At 46.1% G+C, this 26,831-nt stretch overlaps 11 non-coding genes and 1 pseudogene across 11 annotated transcripts; all 12 read left to right on the forward strand.

Annotated features, from left to right (window-relative positions):
* The first annotated feature begins 369 nt into the window (after positions 1–369).
* Positions 370–549, forward strand: LOC130307807 (U2 spliceosomal RNA; annotated as a pseudogene).
* A 2,090-nt stretch (positions 550–2,639) lies between these two features.
* Positions 2,640–2,830, forward strand: LOC130307697 (U2 spliceosomal RNA). Its single transcript, XR_008856857.1, has one exon. It is a non-coding gene; the product is annotated as a U2 spliceosomal RNA (small nuclear RNA).
* A 2,087-nt stretch (positions 2,831–4,917) lies between these two features.
* On the forward strand, positions 4,918–5,108 carry LOC130307777 (U2 spliceosomal RNA). The gene has a single exon (XR_008856936.1). It is a non-coding gene; the product is annotated as a U2 spliceosomal RNA (small nuclear RNA).
* Positions 5,109–7,202: 2,094 nt separating this feature from the next.
* LOC130307698 (U2 spliceosomal RNA) lies at positions 7,203–7,393 on the forward strand. The gene has a single exon (XR_008856858.1). It is a non-coding gene; the product is annotated as a U2 spliceosomal RNA (small nuclear RNA).
* A 2,089-nt stretch (positions 7,394–9,482) lies between these two features.
* On the forward strand, positions 9,483–9,673 carry LOC130307782 (U2 spliceosomal RNA). Its single transcript, XR_008856941.1, has one exon. It is a non-coding gene; the product is annotated as a U2 spliceosomal RNA (small nuclear RNA).
* A 2,082-nt stretch (positions 9,674–11,755) lies between these two features.
* On the forward strand, positions 11,756–11,946 carry LOC130307699 (U2 spliceosomal RNA). Its single transcript, XR_008856859.1, has one exon. It is a non-coding gene; the product is annotated as a U2 spliceosomal RNA (small nuclear RNA).
* Positions 11,947–14,041: 2,095 nt separating this feature from the next.
* LOC130307700 (U2 spliceosomal RNA) lies at positions 14,042–14,232 on the forward strand. The gene has a single exon (XR_008856861.1). It is a non-coding gene; the product is annotated as a U2 spliceosomal RNA (small nuclear RNA).
* Positions 14,233–16,325: 2,093 nt separating this feature from the next.
* Positions 16,326–16,516, forward strand: LOC130307701 (U2 spliceosomal RNA). The gene has a single exon (XR_008856862.1). It is a non-coding gene; the product is annotated as a U2 spliceosomal RNA (small nuclear RNA).
* A 2,087-nt stretch (positions 16,517–18,603) lies between these two features.
* LOC130307702 (U2 spliceosomal RNA) lies at positions 18,604–18,794 on the forward strand. The gene has a single exon (XR_008856863.1). It is a non-coding gene; the product is annotated as a U2 spliceosomal RNA (small nuclear RNA).
* Positions 18,795–20,891: 2,097 nt separating this feature from the next.
* On the forward strand, positions 20,892–21,082 carry LOC130307703 (U2 spliceosomal RNA). The gene has a single exon (XR_008856864.1). It is a non-coding gene; the product is annotated as a U2 spliceosomal RNA (small nuclear RNA).
* Positions 21,083–23,170: 2,088 nt separating this feature from the next.
* LOC130307704 (U2 spliceosomal RNA) lies at positions 23,171–23,361 on the forward strand. The gene has a single exon (XR_008856865.1). It is a non-coding gene; the product is annotated as a U2 spliceosomal RNA (small nuclear RNA).
* Positions 23,362–25,465: 2,104 nt separating this feature from the next.
* Positions 25,466–25,656, forward strand: LOC130307706 (U2 spliceosomal RNA). Its single transcript, XR_008856866.1, has one exon. It is a non-coding gene; the product is annotated as a U2 spliceosomal RNA (small nuclear RNA).
* The last annotated feature ends 1,175 nt before the right edge of the window (positions 25,657–26,831 follow it).

The raw sequence follows: 26,831 nt of genomic DNA on the forward strand, positions 1-26,831 counted from the left end.
CTGGGTGTCCCTCCTGGCGGTCTAGGGGAGGTGTGTGTGGCCATTAGGTTCCGCACCTCCCTGCAAACACCCCGGGTACTCCTGCTTCGCAGGGTACCTACCGTAATCGGCTCTGCGGGCAGATACCTTGGCTAACGCCAAGGGGGATGCCGGGAGCATTTGTGGTCTCCTAGTAGCTTCGGCGAAAAGGGACATCGAACCTGGAACCTCGCAGGTACCTTTTGGTCCGGAGGCGAAGGGTAAGGTTTGTTGGGGGGCCTCTCTCCTATCGGAGAAGGGCTTGCGATAGACCGCATCCTTTGTGCACGTTTTTTTAGTGTAACACGTTTGCACTTTTTCTTGCACTTTGGGTGAATCGAAAGCACGTTCCTCGGCTTTAAAATAAAAAAAAAAAAATCTGTTCTTATCAGTTTAATATCTGATACGTCCCCTATCTGGGGACCATATATTAAATGGATTTTTGAGAACGGGGGCCGATTTCGAAGCTTGCTTCCGTCGCCCTATGCATTGACCCGATATGGCAGTATCTTCGGGTACAGTGCACCACCCCCTTACAGGGTTAAAAAGAAAGATTCCTACTTTCATTGCTACCTGCTTGCTGGCTAGCCAGCTAGCCAGCCCTGTGGGCCTTGCTGCTGCTGCAGCCAAAAAACAAAAGGTGGTGCTGCTGCTGCTTCTGCTGCTTCTGCTTCTGCTTGTGACTGGCCGCTGTTGGAGCGTCCAGGCACAGGACTTCTGCTGCTGCTGACTAAATGGCCTCCTTAATTGGATCATTTGAGTAGCCAGCACACCTGTGCAGGTAGGGCATGACATGATAGGCAGCTGCCTTGATAGCGGGTGGGTGCTGAATGTTCCTAATTGACAAAATAAGATTAATGCTTATGAAGAAATATAAAATCTCATCCCTTCCCCAATATCGCGCCACACCCCTACCCCTTAATTCCCTGGTTGAACTTGATGGACATATGTCTTTTTTCGACCGTACTAACTATGTAACTATGTAACATAACATGGGGGGGGGGGGGTCTCCTGGCTGTTCACACAGGTGTGTCATTGCTGTACATTGACCATGCATTGCTTCTGTGGTATTGCAAAGGCAAAGACAAATGCTTCCAGCCATCCATTGCACTAATGGATTGGTCATCAGCTGGCTGTCTATGTCCCGCATCAATATAGACCAAAGTACAGAGGGTTAGGCTATGCTATTGTGCACCTACCTGATGCATCAGAAGGTGCGAGGCCCTTGCTAAATTCTGTGCACAGACTTTGAGATCTATACTTTAGACTGTATCTAAACCTGCTCCAACATGGACTGACATTCTGGCCTACTTTCAGCCGATGCGACTTGTCTGTCGCTGAACAGTCGCTTTTTATGTATTCAGCACCTATGTATAATGTTGTAAAAATGCTCTAGAAGCTAAAGTCGCAGAAATGTCACACATATTTGGCCTGCAACTTTCTGTGCGACAAATTCAGACAGGAAAAATCAGTATAAATCCTTAGAAAATTATCCCCCAGTGTCTCCATCTGCTGGCGGTATTGAATAAGCATTGCTGCACTGATGGGGTATGCATTAGACGAAAAAAAAGAAGTAAAAGAAGAATAATACGCCCAGAAAAGAGGCGAAAAGGAGAAAAACGTAAAAAAACGTGAAAAAAAAGTAAGAGGAAGAAAAGGGAAAAAAAGGTGGAAATGGGTTTAAAAGTGATTTCGGCAGAGAAATATATATATATATATATATATATATATATATATATATATATATACGCGCACACACACACATATATATAAACGTATTCTCCGTTGAGATATTGCAGCCGCTGCTGTGTCCAGGCCCAGGAGCCTTAGCACTGTGCTGTGATGTCACTCAATACCACTGACATCACTAGGTGTAAACAACATCTCTCCTTTGCTGTGTATGTGACTATGGAGCTGTTTGGTGATGTCGTCTATTATGGCCTTCATAGAAGCAACAGGAGATTGTTGCATCCATCTAGAACCCTCAGAACTACAGTGCTATGATGTCACTCACTTCCACAGGCCTTGCAGAGTGTAAACAACAACAACCCAGCTTTGTTGTGTATGTAACCATAGGGATTTGTGATGTCACCTAGAACCTTCACAGCAGCGACAGCTTTATGAGGAGCATCAGCACTGCTCTGCCTGAGCAGAACCATCACCGCCATAGGTTGTCAAATAACCCGGGTTTAACCCACACAGGTAAGTCCAATGGGGTGCAGGCATGTCCTCTATGCTTACAGCTTCCCGTGGGTGTTGGTTTGATACCGTTTGGGGACAGCCAAGGAGGCATCTGCAGGCAACAAAGGTAGGTGTGTGCTTGTGTGTGTGTTTCCTATGCAGATCCTAAGCCCAGTGTCACATGCAAGTAGGAGGAGTAAGAAGGGTTCCTGGCAAATCCGGGTTATGGATTGCATTTAAAAAGGCCCCGTGGGAGTGCAATGGGCCCCTGTCTTGCTGCTTAGCAATAATGGTATGGGTTTAGGTTCTGCTGTGTGTACTGGTGGTTGACTGCCCCCCAGCCCAGAGTGTGCATGGAAAATTGTCTGGCAGCCTCCCTGACAGCAAGCAGTGATAGTGCCCATGAAGGGCACCTTGTTGGGCCCGCCCCTTTCACGGTTATCGCTTCTCGGCCTTTTGGCTAAGATCAAGTGTAGTATCTGTTCTTATCAGTTTAATATCTGATACGTCCCCTATCTGGGGACCATATATTAAATGGATTTTTGAGAACGGGGGCCGATTTCGAAGCTTGCTTCCGTCGCCCTATGCATTGACCCGATATGGCAGTATCTTCGGGTACAGTGCACCACCCCCTTACAGGGTTAAAAAGAAAGATTCCTACTTTCATTGCTACCTGCTTGCTGGCTAGCCAGCTAGCCAGCCCTGTGGGCCTTGCTGCTGCTGCAGCCAAAAAACAAAAGGTGGTGCTGCTGCTGCTTCTGCTGCTTCTGCTTGTGTCTGGCCGCTGTTGGAGCGTCCAGGCACAGGACTTCTGCTGCTGCTGACTAAATGGCCTCCTTAATTGGATCATTTGAGTAGCCAGCACACCTGTGCAGGTAGGGCATGACATGATAGGCAGCTGCCTTGATAGCGGGTGGGTGCTGAATGTTCCTAATTGACAAAATAAGATTAATGCTTATGAAGAAATATAAAATCTCATCCCTTCCCCAATATCGCGCCACACCCCTACCCCTTAATTCCCTGGTTGAACTTGATGGACATATGTCTTTTTTCGACCGTACTAACTATGTAACTATGTAACATAACATGGGGGGGGGGGGGGGTCTCCTGGCTGTTCACACAGGTGTGTCATTGCTGTACATTGACCATGCATTGCTTCTGTGGTATTGCAAAGGCAAAGACAAATGCTTCCAGCCATCCATTGCACTAATGGATTGGTCATCAGCTGGCTGTCTATGTCCCGCATCAATATAGACCAAAGTACAGAGGGTTAGGCTATGCTATTGTGCACCTACCTGATGCATCAGAAGGTGCGAGGCCCTTGCTAAATTCTGTGCACAGACTTTGAGATCTATACTTTAGACTGTATCTAAACCTGCTCCAACATGGACTGACATTCTGGCCTACTTTCAGCCGATGCGACTTGTCTGTCGCTGAACAGTCGCTTTTTATGTATTCAGCACCTATGTATAATGTTGTAAAAATGCTCTAGAAGCTAAAGTCGCAGAAATGTCACACATATTTGGCCTGCAACTTTCTGTGCGACAAATTCAGACAGGAAAAATCAGTATAAATCCTTAGAAAATTATCCCCCAGTGTCTCCATCTGCTGGCGGTATTGAATAAGCATTGCTGCACTGATGGGGTATGCATTAGACGAAAAAAAAAGAAGAAAAAGAAGAATAATACGCCCAGAAAAGAGGCGAAAAGGAGAAAAACGTAAAAAAACGTGAAAAAAAAGTAAGAGGAAGAGAAGGGAAAAAAAGGTGGAAATGGGTTTAAAAGTGATTTCGGCGGAGAAATATATATATATATATATATATATATATATATATATATATATATACGCGCACACACACACATATATATAAACGTATTCTCCGTTGAGATATTGCAGCCGCTGCTGTGTCCAGGCCCAGGAGCCTTAGCACTGTGCTGTGATGTCACTCAATACCACTGACATCACTAGGTGTAAACAACATCTCTCCTTTGCTGTGTATGTGACTATGGAGCTGTTTGGTGATGTCGTCTATTATGGCCTTCATAGAAGCAACAGGAGATTGTTGCATCCATCTAGAACCCTCAGAACTACAGTGCTATGATGTCACTCACTTCCACAGGCCTTGCAGAGTGTAAACAACAACAACCCAGCTTTGTTGTGTATGTAACCATAGGGATTTGTGATGTCACCTAGAACCTTCACAGCAGCGACAGCTTTATGAGGAGCATCAGCACTGCTCTGCCTGAGCAGAACCATCACCGCCATAGGTTGTCAAATAACCCGGGTTTAACCCACACAGGTAAGTCCAATGGGGTGCAGGCATGTCCTCTATGCTTACAGCTTCCCGTGGGTGTTGGTTTGATACCGTTTGGGGACAGCCAAGGAGGCATCTGCAGGCAACAAAGGTAGGTGTGTGCTTGTGTGTGTGTTTCCTATGCAGATCCTAAGCCCAGTGTCACATGCAAGTAGGAGGAGTAAGAAGGGTTCCTGGCAAATCCGGGTTATGGATTGCATTTAAAAAGGCCCCGTGGGAGTGCAATGGGCCCCTGTCTTGCTGCTTAGCAATAATGGTATGGGTTTAGGTTCTGCTGTGTGTACTGGTGGTTGACTGCCCCCCAGCCCAGAGTGTGCATGGAAAATTGTCTGGCAGCCTCCCTGACAGAAAGCAGTGATAGTGCCCATGAAGGGCACCTTGTTGGGCCCGCCCCTTTCACGGTTATCGCTTCTCGGCCTTTTGGCTAAGATCAAGTGTAGTATCTGTTCTTATCAGTTTAATATCTGATACGTCCCCTATCTGGGGACCATATATTAAATGGATTTTTGAGAACGGGGGCCGATTTCGAAGCTTGCTTCCGTCGCCCTATGCATTGACCCGATATGACAGTATCTTCGGGTACAGTGCACCACCCCCTTACAGGGTTAAAAAGAAAGATTCCTACTTTCATTGCTACCTGCTTGCTGGCTAGCCAGCTAGCCAGCCCTGTGGGCCTTGCTGCTGCTGCAGCCAAAAAACAAAAGGTGGTGCTGCTGCTGCTTCTGCTGCTTCTGCTTCTGCTTGTGTCTGGCCGCTGTTGGAGCGTCCAGGCACAGGACTTCTGCTGCTGCTGACTAAATGGCCTCCTTAATTGGATCATTTGAGTAGCCAGCACACCTGTGCAGGTAGGGCATGACATGATAGGCAGCTGCCTTGATAGCGGGTGGGTGCTGAATGTTCCTAATTGACAAAATAAGATTAATGCTTATGAAGAAATATAAAATCTCACCGCTTCCCCAATATCGCGCCACACCCCTACCCCTTAATTCCCTGGTTGAACTTGATGGACATATGTCTTTTTTCGACCGTACTAACTATGTAACTATGTAACATAACATGGGGGGGGGGGGGGGGGTCTCCTGGCTGTTCACACAGGTGTGTCATTGCTGTACATTGACCATGCATTGCTTCTGTGGTATTGCAAAGGCAAAGACAAATGCTTCCAGCCATCCATTGCACTAATGGATTGGTCATCAGCTGGCTGTCTATGTCCCGCATCAATATAGACCAAAGTACAGAGGGTTAGGCTATGCTATTGTGCACCTACCTGATGCATCAGAAGGTGCGAGGCCCTTGCTAAATTCTGTGCACAGACTTTGAGATCTATACTTTAGACTGTATCTAAACCTGCTCCAACATGGACTGACATTCTGGCCTACTTTCAGCCGATGCGACTTGTCTGTCGCTGAACAGTCGCTTTTTATGTATTCAGCACCTATGTATAATGTTGTAAAAATGCTCTAGAAGCTAAAGTCGCAGAAATGTCACACATATTTGGCCTGCAACTTTCTGTGCGACAAATTCAGACAGGAAAATTCAGTATAAATCCTTAGAAAATTATCCCCCAGTGTCTCCATCTGCTGGCGGTATTGAATAAGCATTGCTGCACTGATGGGGTATGCATTAGACGAAAAAAAAGAAGAAAAAGAAGAATAATACGCCCAGAAAAGAGGCGAAAAGGAGAAAAACGTAAAAAAACTTGAAAAAAAAGTAAGAGGAAGAGAAGGGAAAAAAAGGTGGAAATGGGTTTAAAAGTGATTTTGGCGGAGAAATATATATATATATATATATATATATATATATATATATATATATACGCGCACACACACACATATATATAAACGTATTCTCCGTTGAGATATTGCAGCCGCTGCTGTGTCCAGGCCCAGGAGCCTTAGCACTGTGCTGTGATGTCACTCAATACCACTGACATCACTAGGTGTAAACAACATCTCTCCTTTGCTGTGTATGTGACTATGGAGCTGTTTGGTGATGTCGTCTATTATGGCCTTCATAGAAGCAACAGGAGATTGTTGCATCCATCTAGAACCCTCAGAACTACAGTGCTATGATGTCACTCACTTCCACAGGCCTTGCAGAGTGTAAACAACAACAACCCAGCTTTGTTGTGTATGTAACCATAGGGATTTGTGATGTCACCTAGAACCTTCACAGCAGCGACAGCTTTATGAGGAGCATCAGCACTGCTCTGCCTGAGCAGAACCATCACCGCCATAGGTTGTCAAATAACCCGGGTTTAACCCACACAGGTAAGTCCAATGGGGTGCAGGCATGTCCTCTATGCTTACAGCTTCCCGTGGGTGTTGGTTTGATACCGTTTGGGGACAGCCAAGGAGGCATCTGCAGGCAACAAAGGTAGGTGTGTGCTTGTGTGTGTGTTTCCTATGCAGATCCTAAGCCCAGTGTCACATGCAAGTAGGAGGAGTAAGAAGGGTTCCTGGCAAATCCGGGTTATGGATTGCATTTAAAAAGGCCCCGTGGGAGTGCAATGGGCCCCTGTCTTGCTGCTTAGCAATAATGGTATGGGTTTAGGTTCTGCTGTGTGTACTGGTGGTTGACTGCCCCCCAGCCCAGAGTGTGCATGGAAAATTGTCTGGCAGCCTCCCTGACAGCAAGCAGTGATAGTGCCCATGAAGGGCACCTTGTTGGGCCCGCCCCTTTCACGGTTATCGCTTCTCGGCCTTTTGGCTAAGATCAAGTGTAGTATCTGTTCTTATCAGTTTAATATCTGATACGTCCCCTATCTGGGGACCATATATTAAATGGATTTTTGAGAACGGGGGCCGATTTCGAAGCTTGCTTCCGTCGCCCTATGCATTGACCCGATATGGCAGTATCTTCGGGTACAGTGCACCACCCCCTTACAGGGTTAAAAATAAAGATTCCTACTTTCATTGCTACCTGCTTGCTGGCTAGCCAGCTAGCCAGCCCTGTGGGCCTTGCTGCTGCTGCAGCCAAAAAACAAAAGGTGGTGCTGCTGCTGCTTCTGCTGCTTCTGCTTCTGCTTGTGTCTGGCCGCTGTTGGAGCGTCCAGGCACAGGACTTCTGCTGCTGCTGACTAAATGGCCTCCTTAATTGGATCATTTGAGTAGCCAGCACACCTGTGCAGGTAGGGCATGACATGATAGGCAGCTGCCTTGATAGCGGGTGGGTGCTGAATGTTCCTAATTGACAAAATAAGATTAATGCTTATGAAGAAATATAAAATCTCATCCCTTCCCCAATATCGCGCCACACCCCTACCCCTTAATTCCCTGGTTGAACTTGATGGACATATGTCTTTTTTCGACCGTACTAACTATGTAACTATGTAACATAACATGGGGGGGGGGTCTCCTGGCTGTTCACACAGGTGTGTCATTGCTGTACATTGACCATGCATTGCTTCTGTGGTATTGCAAAGGCAAAGACAAATGCTTCCAGCCATCCATTGCACTAATGGATTGGTCATCAGCTGGCTGTCTATGTCCCGCATCAATATAGACCAAAGTACAGAGGGTTAGGCTATGCTATTGTGCACCTACCTGATGCATCAGAAGGTGCGAGGCCCTTGCTAAATTCTGTGCACAGACTTTGAGATCTATACTTTAGACTGTATCTAAACCTGCTCCAACATGGACTGACATTCTGGCCTACTTTCAGCCGATGCGACTTGTCTGTCGCTGAACAGTCGCTTTTTATGTATTCAGCACCTATGTATAATGTTGTAAAAATGCTCTAGAAGCTAAAGTCGCAGAAATGTCACACATATTTGGCCTGCAACTTTCTGTGCGACAAATTCAGACAGGAAAAATCAGTATAAATCCTTAGAAAATTATCCCCCAGTGTCTCCATCTGCTGGCGGTATTGAATAAGCATTGCTGCACTGATGGGGTATGCATTAGACGAAAAAAAAGAAGAAAAAGAAGAATAATACGCCCAGAAAAGAGGCGAAAAGGAGAAAAACGTAAAAAAACGTGAAAAAAAAGTAAGAGGAAGAGAAGGGAAAAAAAGGTGGAAATGGGTTTAAAAGTGATTTCGGCGGAGAAATATATATATATATATATATATATATATATATATATATATATATATACGCGCACACACACACATATATATAAACGTATTCTCCGTTGAGATATTGCAGCCGCTGCTGTGTCCAGGCCCAGGAGCCTTAGCACTGTGCTGTGATGTCACTCAATACCACTGACATCACTAGGTGTAAACAACATCTCTCCTTTGCTGTGTATGTGACTATGGAGCTGTTTGGTGATGTCGTCTATTATGGCCTTCATAGAAGCAACAGGAGATTGTTGCATCCATCTAGAACCCTCAGAACTACAGTGCTATGATGTCACTCACTTCCACAGGCCTTGCAGAGTGTAAACAACAACAACCCAGCTTTGTTGTGTATGTAACCATAGGGATTTGTGATGTCACCTAGAACCTTCACAGCAGCGACAGCTTTATGAGGAGCATCAGCACTGCTCTGCCTGAGCAGAACCATCACCGCCATAGGTTGTCAAATAACCCGGGTTTAACCCACACAGGTAAGTCCAATGGGGTGCAGGCATGTCCTCTATGCTTACAGCTTCCCGTGGGTGTTGGTTTGATACCGTTTGGGGACAGCCAAGGAGGCATCTGCAGGCAACAAAGGTAGGTGTGTGCTTGTGTGTGTGTTTCCTATGCAGATCCTAAGCCCAGTGTCACATGCAAGTAGGAGGAGTAAGAAGGGTTCCTGGCAAATCCGGGTTATGGATTGCATTTAAAAAGGCCCCGTGGGAGTGCAATGGGCCCCTGTCTTGCTGCTTAGCAATAATGGTATGGGTTTAGGTTCTGCTGTGTGTACTGGTGGTTGACTGCCCCCCAGCCCAGAGTGTGCATGGAAAATTGTCTGGCAGCCTCCCTGACAGCAAGCAGTGATAGTGCCCATGAAGGGCACCTTGTTGGGCCCGCCCCTTTCACGGTTATCGCTTCTCGGCCTTTTGGCTAAGATCAAGTGTAGTATCTGTTCTTATCAGTTTAATATCTGATACGTCCCCTATCTGGGGACCATATATTAAATGGATTTTTGAGAACGGGGGCCGATTTCGAAGCTTGCTTCCGTCGCCCTATGCATTGACCCGATATGGCAGTATCTTTGGGTACAGTGCACCACCCCCTTACAGGGTTAAAAAGAAAGATTCCTACTTTCATTGCTACCTGCTTGCTGGCTAGCCAGCTAGCCAGCCCTGTGGGCCTTGCTGCTGCTGCAGCCAAAAAACAAAAGGTGGTGCTGCTGCTGCTTCTGCTGCTTCTGCTTCTGCTTGTGTCTGGCCGCTGTTGGAGCGTCCAGGCACAGGACTTCTGCTGCTGCTGACTAAATGGCCTCCTTAATTGGATCATTTGAGTAGCCAGCACACCTGTGCAGGTAGGGCATGACATGATAGGCAGCTGCCTTGATAGCGGGTGGGTGCTGAATGTTCCTAATTGACAAAATAAGATTAATGCTTATGAAGAAATATAAAATCTCATCCCTTCCCCAATATCGCGCCACACCCCTACCCCTTAATTCCCTGGTTGAACTTGATGGACATATGTCTTTTTTCGACCGTACTAACTATGTAACTATGTAACATAACATGGGGGGGGGGGGGGGGGTCTCCTGGCTGTTCACACAGGTGTGTCATTGCTGTACATTGACCACGCATTGCTTCTGTGGTATTGCAAAGGCAAAGACAAATGCTTCCAGCCATCCATTGCACTAATGGATTGGTCATCAGCTGGCTGTCTATGTCCCGCATCAATATAGACCAAAGTACAGAGGGTTAGGCTATGCTATTGTGCACCTACCTGATGCATCAGAAGGTGCGAGGCCCTTGCTATATTCTGTGCACAGACTTTGAGATCTATACTTTAGACTGTATCTAAACCTGCTCCAACATGGACTGACATTCTGGCCTACTTTCAGCCGATGCGACTTGTCTGTCGCTGAACAGTCGCTTTTTATGTATTCAGCACCTATGTATAATGTTGTAAAAATGCTCTAGAAGCTAAAGTCGCAGAAATGTCACACATATTTGGCCTGCAACTTTCTGTGCGACAAATTCAGACAGGAAAAATCAGTATAAATCCTTAGAAAATTATCCCCCAGTGTCTCCATCTGCTGGCGGTATTGAATAAGCATTGCTGCACTGATGGGGTATGCATTAGACGAAAAAAAAGAAGAAAAAGAAGAATAATACGCCCAGAAAAGAGGCGAAAAGGAGGAAAACGTAAAAAAACGTGAAAAAAAAGTAAGAGGAAGAGAAGGGAAAAAAAGGTGGAAATGGGTTTAAAAGTGATTTCGGCGGAGAAATATATATATATATATATATATATATATATATACGCGCACACACACACATATATATAAACGTATTCTCTGTTGAGATATTGCAGCCGCTGCTGTGTCCAGGCCCAGGAGCCTTAGCACTGTGCTGTGATGTCACTCAATACCACTGACATCACTAGGTGTAAACAACATCTCTCCTTTGCTGTGTATGTGACTATGGAGCTGTTTGGTGATGTCGTCTATTATGGCCTTCATAGAAGCAAGAGGAGATTGTTGCATCCATCTAGAACCCTCAGAACTACAGTGCTATGATGTCACTCACTTCCACAGGCCTTGCAGAGTGTAAACAACAACAACCCAGCTTTGTTATGTATGTAACCATAGGGATTTGTGATGTCACCTAGAACCTTCACAGCAGCGACAGCTTTATGAGGAGCATCAGCACTGCTCTGCCTGAGCAGAACCATCACCGCCATAGGTTGTCAAATAACCCGGGTTTAACCCACACAGGTAAGTCCAATGGGGTGCAGGCATGTCCTCTATGCTTACAGCTTCCCGTGGGTGTTGGTTTGATACCGTTTGGGGACAGCCAAGGAGGCATCTGCAGGCAACAAAGGTAGGTGTGTGCTTGTGTGTGTGTTTCCTATGCAGATCCTAAGCCCAGTGTCACATGCAAGTAGGAGGAGTAAGAAGGGTTCCTGGCAAATCCGGGTTATGGATTGCATTTAAAGAGGCCCCGTGGGAGTGCAATGGGCCCCTGTCTTGCTGCTTAGCAATAATGGTATGGGTTTAGGTTCTGCTGTGTGTACTGGTGGTTGACTGCCCCCCAGCCCAGAGTGTGCATGGAAAATTGTCTGGCAGCCTCCCTGACAGCAAGCAGTGATAGTGCCCATGAAGGGCACCTTGTTGGGCCCGCCCCTTTCACGGTTATCGCTTCTCGGCCTTTTGGCTAAGATCAAGTGTAGTATCTGTTCTTATCAGTTTAATATCTGATACGTCCCCTATCTGGGGACCATATATTAAATGGATTTTTGAGAACGGGGGCCGATTTCGAAGCTTGCTTCCGTCGCCCTATGCATTGACCCGATATGGCAGTATCTTCGGGTACAGTGCACCACCCCCTTACAGGGTTAAAAAGAAAGATTCCTACTTTCATTGCTACCTGCTTGCTGGCTAGCCAGCTAGCCAGCCCTGTGGGCCTTGCTGCTGCTGCAGCCAAAAAACAAAAGGTGGTGCTGCTGCTGCTTCTGCTGCTTCTGCTTCTGCTTGTGTCTGGCCGCTGTTGGAGCGTCCAGGCACAGGACTTCTGCTGCTGCTGACTAAATGGCCTCCTTAATTGGATCATTTGAGTAGCCAGCACACCTGTGCAGGTAGGGCATGACATGATAGGCAGCTGCCTTGATAGCGGGTGGGTGCTGAATGTTCCTAATTGACAAAATAAGATTAATGCTTATGAAGAAATATAAAATCTCATCCCTTCCCCAATATCGCGCCACACCCCTACCCCTTAATTCCCTGGTTGAACTTGATGGACATATGTCTTTTTTCGACCGTACTAACTATGTAACTATGTAACATAACATGGGGGGGGGGGGGGGGGGTCTCCTGGCTGTTCACACAGATGTGTCATTGCTGTACATTGACCATGCATTGCTTCTGTGGTATTGCAAAGGCAAAGACAAATGCTTCCAGCCATCCATTGCACTAATGGATTGGTCATCAGCTGGCTGTCTATGTCCCGCATCAATATAGACCAAAGTACAGAGGGTTAGGCTATGCTATTGTGCACCTACCTGATGCATCAGAAGGTGCGAGGCCCTTGCTAAATTCTGTGCACAGACTTTGAGATCTATACTTTAGACTGTATCTAAACCTGCTCCAACATGGACTGACATTCTGGCCTACTTTCAGCCGATGCGACTTGTCTGTCGCTGAACAGTCGCTTTTTATGAATTCAGCACCTATGTATAATGTTGTAAAAATGCTCTAGAAGCTAAAGTCGCAGAAATGTCACACATATTTGGCCTGCAACTTTCTGTGCGACAAATTCAGACAGGAAAAATCAGTATAAATCCTTAGAAAATTATCCCCCAGTGTCTCCATCTGCTGGCGGTATTGAATAAGCATTGCTGCACTGATGGGGTATGCATTAGACGAAAAAAAAGAAGAAAAAGAAGAATAATACGCCCAGAAAAGAGGCGAAAAGGAGAAAAACGTAAAAAAATGTGAAAAAAAAGTAAGAGGAAGAGAAGGGAAAAAAAGGTGGAAATGGGTTTAAAAGTGATTTCGGCGGAGAAATATATATATATATATATATATATATATATATATATATATATATACGCGCACACACACACATATATATAAACGTATTCTCCGTTGAGATATTGCAGCCGCTGCTGTGTCCAGGCCCAGGAGCCTTAGCACTGTGCTGTGATGTCACTCAATACCACTGACATCACTAGGTGTAAACAACATCTCTCCTTTGCTGTGTATGTGACTATGGAGCTGTTTGGTGATGTCGTCTATTATGGCCTTCATAGAAGCAACAGGAGATTGTTGCATCCATCTAGAACCCTCAGAACTACAGTCCTATGATGTCACTCACTTCCACAGGCCTTGCAGAGTGTAAACAACAACAACCCAGCTTTGTTGTGTATGTAACCATAGGGATTTGTGATGTCACCTAGAACCTTCACAGCAGCGACAGCTTTATGAGGAGCATCAGCACTGCTCTGCCTGAGCAGAACCATCACCGCCATAGGTTGTCAAATAACCCGGGTTTAACCCACACAGGTAAGTCCAATGGGGTGCAGGCATGTCCTCTATGCTTACAGCTTCCCGTGGGTGTTGGTTTGATACCGTTTGGGGACAGCCAAGGAGGCATCTGCAGGCAACAAAGGTAGGTGTGTGCTTGTGTGTGTGTTTCCTATGCAGATCCTAAGCCCAGTGTCACATGCAAGTAGGAGGAGTAAGAAGGGTTCCTGGCAAATCCGGGTTATGGATTGCATTTAAAAAGGCCCCGTGGGAGTGCAATGGGCCCCTGTCTTGCTGCTTAGCAATAATGGTATGGGTTTAGGTTCTGCTGTGTGTACTGGTGGTTGACTGCCCCCCAGCCCAGAGTGTGCATGGAAAATTGTCTGGCAGCCTCCCTGACAGCAAGCAGTGATAGTGCCCATGAAGGGCACCTTGTTGGGCCCGCCCCTTTCACGGTTATCGCTTCTCGGCCTTTTGGCTAAGATCAAGTGTAGTATCTGTTCTTATCAGTTTAATATCTGATACGTCCCCTATCTGGGGACCATATATTAAATGGATTTTTGAGAACGGGGGCCGATTTCGAAGCTTGCTTCCGTCGCCCTATGCATTGACCCGATATGGCAGTATCTTCGGGTACAGTGCACCACCCCCTTACAGGGTTAAAAAGAAAGATTCCTACTTTCATTGCTACCTGCTTGCTGGCTAGCCAGCTAGCCAGCCCTGTGGGCCTTGCTGCTGCTGCAGCCAAAAAACAAAAGGTGGTGCTGCTGCTGCTTCTGCTGCTTCTGCTTCTGCTTGTGTCTGGCCGCTGTTGGAGCGTCCAGGCACAGGACTTCTGCTGCTGCTGACTAAATGGCCTCCTTAATTGGATCATTTGAGTAGCCAGCACACCTGTGCAGGTAGGGCATGACATGATAGGCAGCTGCCTTGATAGCGGGTGGGTGCTGAATGTTCCTAATTGACAAAATAAGATTAATGCTTATGAAGAAATATAAAATCTCATCCCTTCCCCAATATCGCGCCACACCCCTACCCCTTAATTCCCTGGTTGAACTTGATGGACATATGTCTTTTTTTGACCGTACTAACTATGTAACTATGTAACATAACATGGGGGGGGGGGGGGGTCTCCTGGCTGTTCACACAGGTGTGTCATTGCTGTACATTGACCATGCATTGCTTCTGTGGTATTGCAAAGGCAAAGACAAATGCTTCCAGCCATCCATTGCACTAATGGATTGGTCATCAGCTGGCTGTCTATGTCCCGCATCAATATAGACCAAAGTACAGAGGGTTAGGCTATGCTATTGTGCACCTACCTGATGCATCAGAAGGTGCGAGGCCCTTGCTAAATTCTGTGCACAGACTTTGAGATCTATACTTTAGACTGTATCTAAACCTGCTCCAACATGGACTGACATTCTGGCCTACTTTCAGCCGATGCGACTTGTCTGTCGCTGAACAGTCGCTTTTTATGTATTCAGCACCTATGTATAATGTTGTAAAAATGCTCTAGAAGCTAAAGTCGCAGAAATGTCACACATATTTGGCCTGCAACTTTCTGTGCGACAAATTCAGACAGGAAAAATCAGTATAAATCCTTAGAAAATTATCCCCCAGTGTCTCCATCTGCTGGCGGTATTGAATAAGCATTGCTGCACTGATGGGGTATGCATTAGACGAAAAAAAGAAGAAAAAGAAGAATAATACGCCCAGAAAAGAGGCGAAAAGGAGAAAAACGTAAAAAAACGTGAAAAAAAAGTAAGAGGAAGAGAAGGGAAAAAAAGGTGGAAATGGGTTTAAAAGTGATTTCGGCGGAGAAATATATATATATATATATATATATATATATATATATATATATATATACGCGCACACACACACATATATATAAACGTATTCTCCGTTGAGATATTGCAGCCGCTGCTGTGTCCAGGCCCAGGAGCCTTAGCACTGTGCTGTGATGTCACTCAATACCACTGACATCACTAGGTGTAAACAACATCTCTCCTTTGCTGTGTATGTGACTATGGAGCTGTTTGGTGATGTCGTCTATTATGGCCTTCATAGAAGCAACAGGAGATTGTTGCATCCATCTAGAACCCTCAGAACTACAGTGCTATGATGTCACTCACTTCCACAGGCCTTGCAGAGTGTAAACAACAACAACCCAGCTTTGTTGTGTATGTAACCATAGGGATTTGTGATGTCACCTAGAACCTTCACAGCAGCGACAGCTTTATGAGGAGCATCAGCACTGCTCTGCCTGAGCAGAACCATCACCGCCATAGGTTGTCAAATAACCCGGGTTTAACCCACACAGGTAAGTCCAATGGGGTGCAGGCATGTCCTCTATGCTTACAGCTTCCCGTGGGTGTTGGTTTGATACCGTTTGGGGACAGCCAAGGAGGCATCTGCAGGCAACAAAGGTAGGTGTGTGCTTGTGTGTGTGTTTCCTATGCAGATCCTAAGCCCAGTGTCACATGCAAGTAGGAGGAGTAAGAAGGGTTCCTGGCAAATCCGGGTTATGGATTGCATTTAAAAAGGCCCCGTGGGAGTGCAATGGGCCCCTGTCTTGCTGCTTAGCAATAATGGTATGGGTTTAGGTTCTGCTGTGTGTACTGGTGGTTGACTGCCCCCCAGCCCAGAGTGTGCATGGAAAATTGTCTGGCAGCCTCCCTGACAGCAAGCAGTGATAGTGCCCATGAAGGGCACCTTGTTGGGCCCGCCCCTTTCACGGTTATCGCTTCTCGGCCTTTTGGCTAAGATCAAGTGTAGTATCTGTTCTTATCAGTTTAATATCTGATACGTCCCCTATCTGGGGACCATATATTAAATGGATTTTTGAGAACGGGGGCCGATTTCGAAGCTTGCTTCCGTCGCCCTATGCATTGACCCGATATGGCAGTATCTTCGGGTACAGTGCACCACCCCCTTACAGGGTTAAAAAGAAAGATTCCTACTTTCATTGCTACCTGCTTGCTGGCTAGCCAGCTAGCCAGCCCTGTGGGCCTTGCTGCTGCTGCAGCCAAAAAACAAAAGGTGGTGCTGCTGCTGCTTCTGCTGCTTCTGCTTCTGCTTGTGTCTGGCCGCTGTTGGAGCGTCCAGGCACAGGACTTCTGCTGCTGCTGACTAAATGGCCTCCTTAATTGGATCATTTGAGTAGCCAGCACACCTGTGCAGGTAGGGCATGACATGATAGGCAGCTGCCTTGATAGCGGGTGGGTGCTGAATGTTCCTAATTGACAAAATAAGATTAATGCTTATGAAGAAATATAAAATCTCATCCCTTCCCCAATATCGCGCCACACCCCTACCCCTTAATTCCCTGGTTGAACTTGATGGACATATGTCTTTTTTCGACCGTACTAACTATGTAACTATGTAACATAACATGGGGGGGGGGGGGGTCTCCTGGCTGTTCACACAGGTGTGTCATTGCTGTACATTGACCATGCATTGCTTCTGTGGTATTGCAAAGGCAAAGACAAATGCTTCCAGCCATCCATTGCACTAATGGATTGGTCATCAGCTGGCTGTCTATGTCCCGCATCAATATAGACCAAAGTACAGAGGGTTAGGCTATGCTATTGTGCACCTACCTGATGCATCAGAAGGTGCGAGGCCCTTGCTAAATTCTGTGCACAGACTTTGAGATCTATACTTTAGACTGTATCTAAACCTGCTCCAACATGGACTGACATTCTGGCCTACTTTCAGCCGATGCGACTTGTCTGTCGCTGAACAGTCGCTTTTTATGTATTCAGCACCTATGTATAATGTTGTAAAAATGCTCTAGAAGCTAAAGTCGCAGAAATGTCACACATATTTGGCCTGCAACTTTCTGTGCGACAAATTCAGACAGGAAAAATCAGTATAAATCCTTAGAAAATTATCCCCCAGTGTCTCCATCTGCTGGCGGTATTGAATAAGCATTGCTGCACTGATGGGGTATGCATTAGACGAAAAAAAAGAAGAAAAAGAAGAATAATACGCCCAGAAAAGAGGCGAAAAGGAGAAAAACGTAAAAAAACGTGAAAAAAAAGTAAGAGGAAGAGAAGGGAAAAAAAGGTGGAAATGGGTTTAAAAGTGATTTCGGCGGAGAAATATATATATATATATATATATATATATATATATATATATACGCGCACACACACACATATATATAAACGTATTCTCCGTTGAGATATTGCAGCCGCTGCTGTGTCCAGGCCCAGGAGCCTTAGCACTGTGCTGTGATGTCACTCAATACCACTGACATCACTAGGTGTAAACAACATCTCTCCTTTGCTGTGTATGTGACTATGGAGCTGTTTGGTGATGTCGTCTATTATGGCCTTCATAGAAGCAACAGGAGATTGTTGCATCCATCTAGAACCCTCAGAACTACAGTGCTATGATGTCACTCACTTCCACAGGCCTTGCAGAGTGTAAACAACAACAACCCAGCTTTGTTGTGTATGTAACCATAGGGATTTGTGATGTCACCTAGAACCTTCACAGCAGCGACAGCTTTATGAGGAGCATCAGCACTGCTCTGCCTGAGCAGAACCATCACCGCCATAGGTTGTCAAATAACCCGGGTTTAACCCACACAGGTAAGTCCAATGGGGTGCAGGCATGTCCTCTATGCTTACAGCTTCCCGTGGGTGTTGGTTTGATACCGTTTGGGGACAGCCAAGGAGGCATCTGCAGGCAACAAAGGTAGGTGTGTGCTTGTGTGTGTGTTTCCTATGCAGATCCTAAGCCCAGTGTCACATGCAAGTAGGAGGAGTAAGAAGGGTTCCTGGCAAATCCGGGTTATGGATTGCATTTAAAAAGGCCCCGTGGGAGTGCAATGGGCCCCTGTCTTGCTGCTTAGCAATAATGGTATGGGTTTAGGTTCTGCTGTGTGTACTGGTGGTTGACTGCCCCCCAGCCCAGAGTGTGCATGGAAAATTGTCTGGCAGCCTCCCTGACAGCAAGCAGTGATAGTGCCCATGAAGGGCACCTTGTTGGGCCCGCCCCTTTCACGGTTATCGCTTCTCGGCCTTTTGGCTAAGATCAAGTGTAGTATCTGTTCTTATCAGTTTAATATCTGATACGTCCCCTATCTGGGGACCATATATTAAATGGATTTTTGAGAACGGGGGCCGATTTCGAAGCTTGCTTCCGTCGCCCTATGCATTGACCCGATATGGCAGTATCTTCGGGTACAGTGCACCACCCCCTTACAGGGTTAAAAATAAAGATTCCTACTTTCATTGCTACCTGCTTGCTGGCTAGCCAGCTAGCCAGCCCTGTGGGCCTTGCTGCTGCTGCAGCCAAAAAACAAAAGGTGGTGCTGCTGCTGCTTCTGCTGCTTCTGCTTCTGCTTGTGTCTGGCCGCTGTTGGAGCGTCCAGGCACAGGACTTCTGCTGCTGCTGACTAAATGGCCTCCTTAATTGGATCATTTGAGTAGCCAGCACACCTGTGCAGGTAGGGCATGACATGATAGGCAGCTGCCTTGATAGCGGGTGGGTGCTGAATGTTCCTAATTGACAAAATAAGATTAATGCTTATGAAGAAATATAAAATCTCATCCCTTCCCCAATATCGCGCCACACCCCTACCCCTTAATTCCCTGGTTGAACTTGATGGACATATGTCTTTTTTCGACCGTACTAACTATGTAACTATGTAACATAACATGGGGGGGGGGGGTCTCCTGGCTGTTCACACAGGTGTGTCATTGCTGTACATTGACCATGCATTGCTTCTGTGGTATTGCAAAGGCAAAGACAAATGCTTCCAGCCATCCATTGCACTAATGGATTGGTCATCAGCTGGCTGTCTATGTCCCGCATCAATATAGACCAAAGTACAGAGGGTTAGGCTATGCTATTGTGCACCTACCTGATGCATCAGAAGGTGCGAGGCCCTTGCTAAATTCTGTGCACAGACTTTGAGATCTATACTTTAGACTGTATCTAAACCTGCTCCAACATGGACTGACATTCTGGCCTACTTTCAGCCGATGCGACTTGTCTGTCGCTGAACAGTCGCTTTTTATGTATTCAGCACCTATGTATAATGTTGTAAAAATGCTCTAGAAGCTAAAGTCGCAGAAATGTCACACATATTTGGCCTGCAACTTTCTGTGCGACAAATTCAGACAGGAAAAATCAGTATAAATCCTTAGAAAATTATCCCCCAGTGTCTCCATCTGCTGGCGGTATTGAATAAGCATTGCTGCACTGATGGGGTATGCATTAGACGAAAAAAAAGAAGAAAAAGAAGAATAATACGCCCAGAAAAGAGGCGAAAAGGAGAAAAACGTAAAAAAACGTGAAAAAAAAGTAAGAGGAAGAGAAGGGAAAAAAAGGTGGAAATGGGTTTAAAAGTGATTTCGGCGGAGAAATATATATATATATATATATATATATATATATATATATATATATATAGATATACGCGCACACACACACATATATATAAACGTATTCTCCGTTGAGATATTGCAGCCGCTGCTGTGTCCAGGCCCAGGAGCCTTAGCACTGTGCTGTGATGTCACTCAATCCCACTGACATCACTAGGTGTAAACAACATCTCTCCTTTGCTGTGTATGTGACTATGGAGCTGTTTGGTGATGTCGTCTATTATGGCCTTCATAGAAGCAACAGGAGATTGTTGCATCCATCTAGAACCCTCAGAACTACAGTGCTATGATGTCACTCACTTCCACAGGCCTTGCAGAGTGTAAACAACAACAACCCAGCTTTGTTGTGTATGTAACCATAGGGATTTGTGATGTCACCTAGAACCTTCACAGCAGCGACAGCTTTATGAGGAGCATCAGCACTGCTCTGCCTGAGCAGAACCATCACCGCCATAGGTTGTCAAATAACCCGGGTTTAACCCACACAGGTAAGTCCAATGGGGTGCAGGCATGTCCTCTATGCTTACAGCTTCCCGTGGGTGTTGGTTTGATACCGTTTGGGGACAGCCAAGGAGGCATCTGCAGGCAACAAAGGTAGGTGTGTGCTTGTGTGTGTGTTTCCTATGCAGATCCTAAGCCCAGTGTCACATGCAAGTAGGAGGAGTAAGAAGGGTTCCTGGCAAATCCGGGTTATGGATTGCATTTAAAAAGGCCCCGTGGGAGTGCAATGGGCCCCTGTCTTGCTGCTTAGCAATAATGGTATGGGTTTAGGTTCTGCTGTGTGTACTGGTGGTTGACTGCCCCCCAGCCCAGAGTGTGCATGGAAAATTGTCTGGCAGCCTCCCTGACAGCAAGCAGTGATAGTGCCCATGAAGGGCACCTTGTTGGGCCCGCCCCTTTCACGGTTATCGCTTCTCGGCCTTTTGGCTAAGATCAAGTGTAGTATCTGTTCTTATCAGTTTAATATCTGATACGTCCCCTATCTGGGGACCATATATTAAATGGATTTTTGAGAACGGGGGCCGATTTCGAAGCTTGCTTCCGTCGCCCTATGCATTGACCCGATATGGCAGTATCTTCGGGTACAGTGCACCACCCCCTTACAGGGTTAAAAAGAAAGATTCCTACTTTCATTGCTACCTGCTTGCTGGCTAGCCAGCTAGCCAGCCCTGTGGGCCTTGCTGCTGCTGCAGCCAAAAAACAAAAGGTGGTGCTGCTGCTGCTTCTGCTGCTTCTGCTTCTGCTTGTGTCTGGCCGCTGTTGGAGCGTCCAGGCACAGGACTTCTGCTGCTGCTGACTAAATGGCCTCCTTAATTGGATCATTTGAGTAGCCAGCACACCTGTGCAGGTAGGGCATGACATGATAGGCAGCTGCCTTGATAGCGGGTGGGTGCTGAATGTTCCTAATTGACAAAATAAGATTAATGCTTATGAAGAAATATAAAATCTCATCCCTTCCCCAATATCGCGCCACACCCCTACCCCTTAATTCCCTGGTTGAACTTGATGGACATATGTCTTTTTTCGACCGTACTAACTATGTAACTATGTAACATAACATGGGGGGGGGGGGTCTCCTGGCTGTTCACACAGGTGTGTCATTGCTGTACATTGACCATGCATTGCTTCTGTGGTATTGCAAAGGCAAAGACAAATGCTTCCAGCCATCCATTGCACTAATGGATTGGTCATCAGCTGGCTGTCTATGTCCCGCATCAATATAGACCAAAGTACAGAGGGTTAGGCTATGCTATTGTGCACCTACCTGATGCATCAGAAGGTGCGAGGCCCTTGCTAAATTCTGTGCACAGACTTTGAGATCTATACTTTAGACTGTATCTAAACCTGCTCCAACATGGACTGACATTCTGGCCTACTTTCAGCCGATGCGACTTGTCTGTCGCTGAACAGTCGCTTTTTATGTATTCAGCACCTATGTATAATGTTGTAAAAATGCTCTAGAAGCTAAAGTCGCAGAAATGTCACACATATTTGGCCTGCAACTTTCTGTGCGACAAATTCAGACAGGAAAAATCAGTATAAATCCTTAGAAAATTATCCCCCAGTGTCTCCATCTGCTGGCGATATTGAATAAGCATTGCTGCACTGATGGGGTATGCATTAGACGAAAAAAAGAAGAAAAAGAAGAATAATACGCCCAGAAAAGAGGCGAAAAGGAGAAAAACGTAAAAAAACGTGAAAAAAAAGTAAGAGGAAGAGAAGGGAAAAAAAGGTGGAAATGGGTTTAAAAGTGATTTCGGCGGAGAAATATATATATATATATATATATATATATATATATATATATATATATACGCGCACACACACACATATATAAACGTATTCTCCGTTGAGATATTGCAGCCGCTGCTGTGTCCAGGCCCAGGAGCCTTAGCACTGTGCTGTGATGTCACTCAATACCACTGACATCACTAGGTGTAAACAACATCTCTCCTTTGCTGTGTATGTGACTATGGAGCTGTTTGGTGATGTCGTCTATTATGGCCTTCATAGAAGCAACAGGAGATTGTTGCATCCATCTAGAACCCTCAGAACTACAGTGCTATGATGTCACTCACTTCCACAGGCCTTGCAGAGTGTAAACAACAACAACCCAGCTTTGTTGTGTATGTAACCATAGGGATTTGTGATGTCACCTAGAACCTTCACAGCAGCGACAGCTTTATGAGGAGCATCAGCACTGCTCTGCCTGAGCAGAACCATCACCGCCATAGGTTGTCAAATAACCCGGGTTTAACCCACACAGGTAAGTCCAATGGGGTGCAGGCATGTCCTCTATGCTTACAGCTTCCCGTGGGTGTTGGTTTGATACCGTTTGGGGACAGCCAAGGAGGCATCTGCAGGCAACAAAGGTAGGTGTGTGCTTGTGTGTGTGTTTCCTATGCAGATCCTAAGCCCAGTGTCACATGCAAGTAGGAGGAGTAAGAAGGGTTCCTGGCAAATCCGGGTTATGGATTGCATTTAAAAAGGCCCCGTGGGAGTGCAATGGGCCCCTGTCTTGCTGCTTAGCAATAATGGTATGGGTATAGGTTCTGCTGTGTGTACTGGTGGTTGACTGCCCCCCAGCCCAGAGTGTGCATGGAAAATTGTCTGGCAGCCTCCCTGACAGCAAGCAGTGATAGTGCCCATGAAGGGCACCTTGTTGGGCCCGCCCCTTTCACGGTTATCGCTTCTCGGCCTTTTGGCTAAGATCAAGTGTAGTATCTGTTCTTATCAGTTTAATATCTGATACGTCCCCTATCTGGGGACCATATATTAAATGGATTTTTGAGAACGGGGGCCGATTTCGAAGCTTGCTTCCGTCGCCCTATGCATTGACCCGATATGGCAGTATCTTCGGGTACAGTGCACCACCCCCTTACAGGGTTAAAAAGAAAGATTCCTACTTTCATTGCTACCTGCTTGCTGGCTAGCCAGCTAGCCAGCCCTGTGGGCCTTGCTGCTGCTGCAGCCAAAAAACAAAAGGTGGTGCTGCTGCTGCTTCTGCTGCTTCTGCTTCTGCTTGTGTCTGGCCGCTGTTGGAGCGTCCAGGCACAGGACTTCTGCTGCTGCTGACTAAATTGCCTCCTTAATTGGATCATTTGAGTAGCCAGCACACCTGTGCAGGTAGGGCATGACATGATAGGCAGCTGCCTTGATAGCGGGTGGGTGCTGAATGTTCCTAATTGACAAAATAAGATTAATGCTTATGAAGAAATATAAAATCTCATCCCTTCCCCAATATCGCGCCACACCCCTACCCCTTAATTCCCTGGTTGAACTTGATGGACATATGTCTTTTTTCGACCGTACTAACTATGTAACTATGTAACATAACATGGGGGGGGGGGTCTCCTGGCTGTTCACACAGGTGTGTCATTGCTGTACATTGACCATGCATTGCTTCTGTGGTATTGCAAAGGCAAAGACAAATGCTTCCAGCCATCCATTGCACTAATGGATTGGTCATCAGCTGGCTGTCTATGTCCCGCATCAATATAGACCAAAGTACAGAGGGTTAGGCTATGCTATTGTGCACCTACCTGATGCATCAGAAGGTGCGAGGCCCTTGCTAAATTCTGTGCACAGACTTTGAGATCTATACTTTAGACTGTATCTAAACCTGCTCCAACATGGACTGACATTCTGGCCTACTTTCAGCCGATGCGACTTGTCTGTCGCTGAACAGTCGCTTTTTATGTATTCAGCACCTATGTATAATGTTGTAAAAATGCTCTAGAAGCTAAAGTCGCAGAAATGTCACACATATTTGGCCTGCAACTTTCTGTGCGACAAATTCAGACAGGAAAAATCAGTATAAATCCTTAGAAAATTATCCCCCAGTGTCTCCATCTGCTGGCGGTATTGAATAAGCATTGCTGCACTGATGGGGTATGCATTAGACGAAAAAAAAGAAGAAAAAGAAGAATAATACGCCCAGAAAAGAGGCGAAAAGGAGAAAAACGTAAAAAAACGTGAAAAAAAAGTAAGAGGAAGAGAAGGGAAAAAAAGGTGGAAATGGGTTTAAAAGTGATTTCGGCGGAGAAATATATATATATATATATATATATATATATATATATATATATATATATATATATAGATATACGCGCACACACACACATATATATAAACGTATTCTCCGTTGAGATATTGCAGCCGCTGCTGTGTCCAGGCCCAGGAGCCTTAGCACTGTGCTGTGATGTCACTCAATACCACTGACATCACTAGGTGTAAACAACATCTCTCCTTTGCTGTGTATGTGACTATGGAGCTGTTTGGTGATGTCGTCTATTATGGCCTTCATAGAAGCAACAGGAGATTGTTGCATCCATCTAGAACCCTCAGAACTACAGTGCTATGATGTCACTCACTTCCACAGGCCTTGCAGAGTGTAAAGAACAACAACCCAGCTTTGTTGTGTATGTAACCATAGGGATTTGTGATGTCACCTAGAACCTTCACAGCAGCGACAGCTTTATGAGGAGCATCAGCACTGCTCTGCCTGAGCAGAACCATCACCGCCATAGGTTGTCAAATAACCCGGGTTTAACCCACACAGGTAAGTCCAATGGGGTGCAGGCATGTCCTCTATGCTTACAGCTTCCCGTGGGTGTTGGTTTGATACCGTTTGGGGACAGCCAAGGAGGCATCTGCAGGCAACAAAGGTAGGTGTGTGCTTGTGTGTGTGTTTCCTATGCAGATCCTAAGCCCAGTGTCACATGCAAGTAGGAGGAGTAAGAAGGGTTCCTGGCAAATCCGGGTTATGGATTGCATTTAAAAAGGCCCCGTGGGAGTGCAATGGGCCCCTGTCTTGCTGCTTAGCAATAATGGTATGGGTTTAGGTTCTGCTGTGTGTACTGGTGGTTGACTGCCCCCCAGCCCAGAGTGTGCATGGAAAATTGTCTGGCAGCCTCCCTGACAGCAAGCAGTGATAGTGCCCATGAAGGGCACCTTGTTGGGCCCGCCCCTTTCACGGTTATCGCTTCTCGGCCTTTTGGCTAAGATCAAGTGTAGTATCTGTTCTTATCAGTTTAATATCTGATACGTCCCCTATCTGGGGACCATATATTAAATGGATTTTTGAGAACGGGGGCCGATTTCGAAGCTTGCTTCCGTCGCCCTATGCATTGACCCGATATGGCAGTATCTTCGGGTACAGTGCACCACCCCCTTACAGGGTTAAAAAGAAAGATTCCTACTTTCATTGCTACCTGCTTGCTGGCTAGCCAGCTAGCCAGCCCTGTGGGCCTTGCTGCTGCTGCAGCCAAAAAACAAAAGGTGGTGCTGCTGCTGCTTCTGCTGCTTCTGCTTCTGCTTGTGTCTGGCCGCTGTTGGAGCGTCCAGGCACAGGACTTCTGCTGCTGCTGACTAAATGGCCTCCTTAATTGGATCATTTGAGTAGCCAGCACACCTGTGCAGGTAGGGCATGACATGATAGGCAGCTGCCTTGATAGCGGGTGGGTGCTGAATGTTCCTAATTGACAAAATAAGATTAATGCTTATGAAGAAATATAAAATCTCATCCCTTCCCCAATATCGCGCCACACCCCTACCCCTTAATTCCCTGGTTGAACTTGATGGACATATGTCTTTTTTCGACCGTACTAACTATGTAACTATGTAACATAACATGGGGGGGGGGGGTCTCCTGGCTGTTCACACAGGTGTGTCATTGCTGTACATTGACCATGCATTGCTTCTGTGGTATTGCAAAGGCAAAGACAAATGCTTCCAGCCATCCATTGCACTAATGGATTGGTCATCAGCTGGCTGTCTATGTCCCGCATCAATATAGACCAAAGTACAGAGGGTTAGGCTATGCTATTGTGCACCTACCTGATGCATCAGAAGGTGCGAGGCCCTTGCTAAATTCTGTGCACAGACTTTGAGATCTATACTTTAGACTGTATCTAAACCTGCTCCAACATGGACTGACATTCTGGCCTACTTTCAGCCGATGCGACTTGTCTGTCGCTGAACAGTCGCTTTTTATGTATTCAGCACCTATGTATAATGTTGTAAAAATGCTCTAGAAGCTAAAGTCGCAGAAATGTCACACATATTTGGCCTGCAACTTTCTGTGCGACAAATTCAGACAGGAAAAATCAGTATAAATCCTTAGAAAATTATCCCCCAGTGTCTCCATCTGCTGGCGGTATTGAATAAGCATTGCTGCACTGATGGGGTATGCATTAGACGAAAAAAAGAAGAAAAAGAAGAATAATACGCCCAGAAAAGAGGCGAAAAGGAGAAAAACGTAAAAAAACGTGAAAAAAAAGTAAGAGGAAGAGAAGGGAAAAAAAGGTGGAAATGGGTTTAAAAGTGATTTCGGCGGAGAAATATA

The sequence above is a fragment of the Hyla sarda genome, unplaced genomic scaffold, assembly GCF_029499605.1.
Source record: "Hyla sarda isolate aHylSar1 unplaced genomic scaffold, aHylSar1.hap1 scaffold_144, whole genome shotgun sequence".
NCBI classification, from domain to species: domain Eukaryota; kingdom Metazoa; phylum Chordata; class Amphibia; order Anura; family Hylidae; genus Hyla; species Hyla sarda.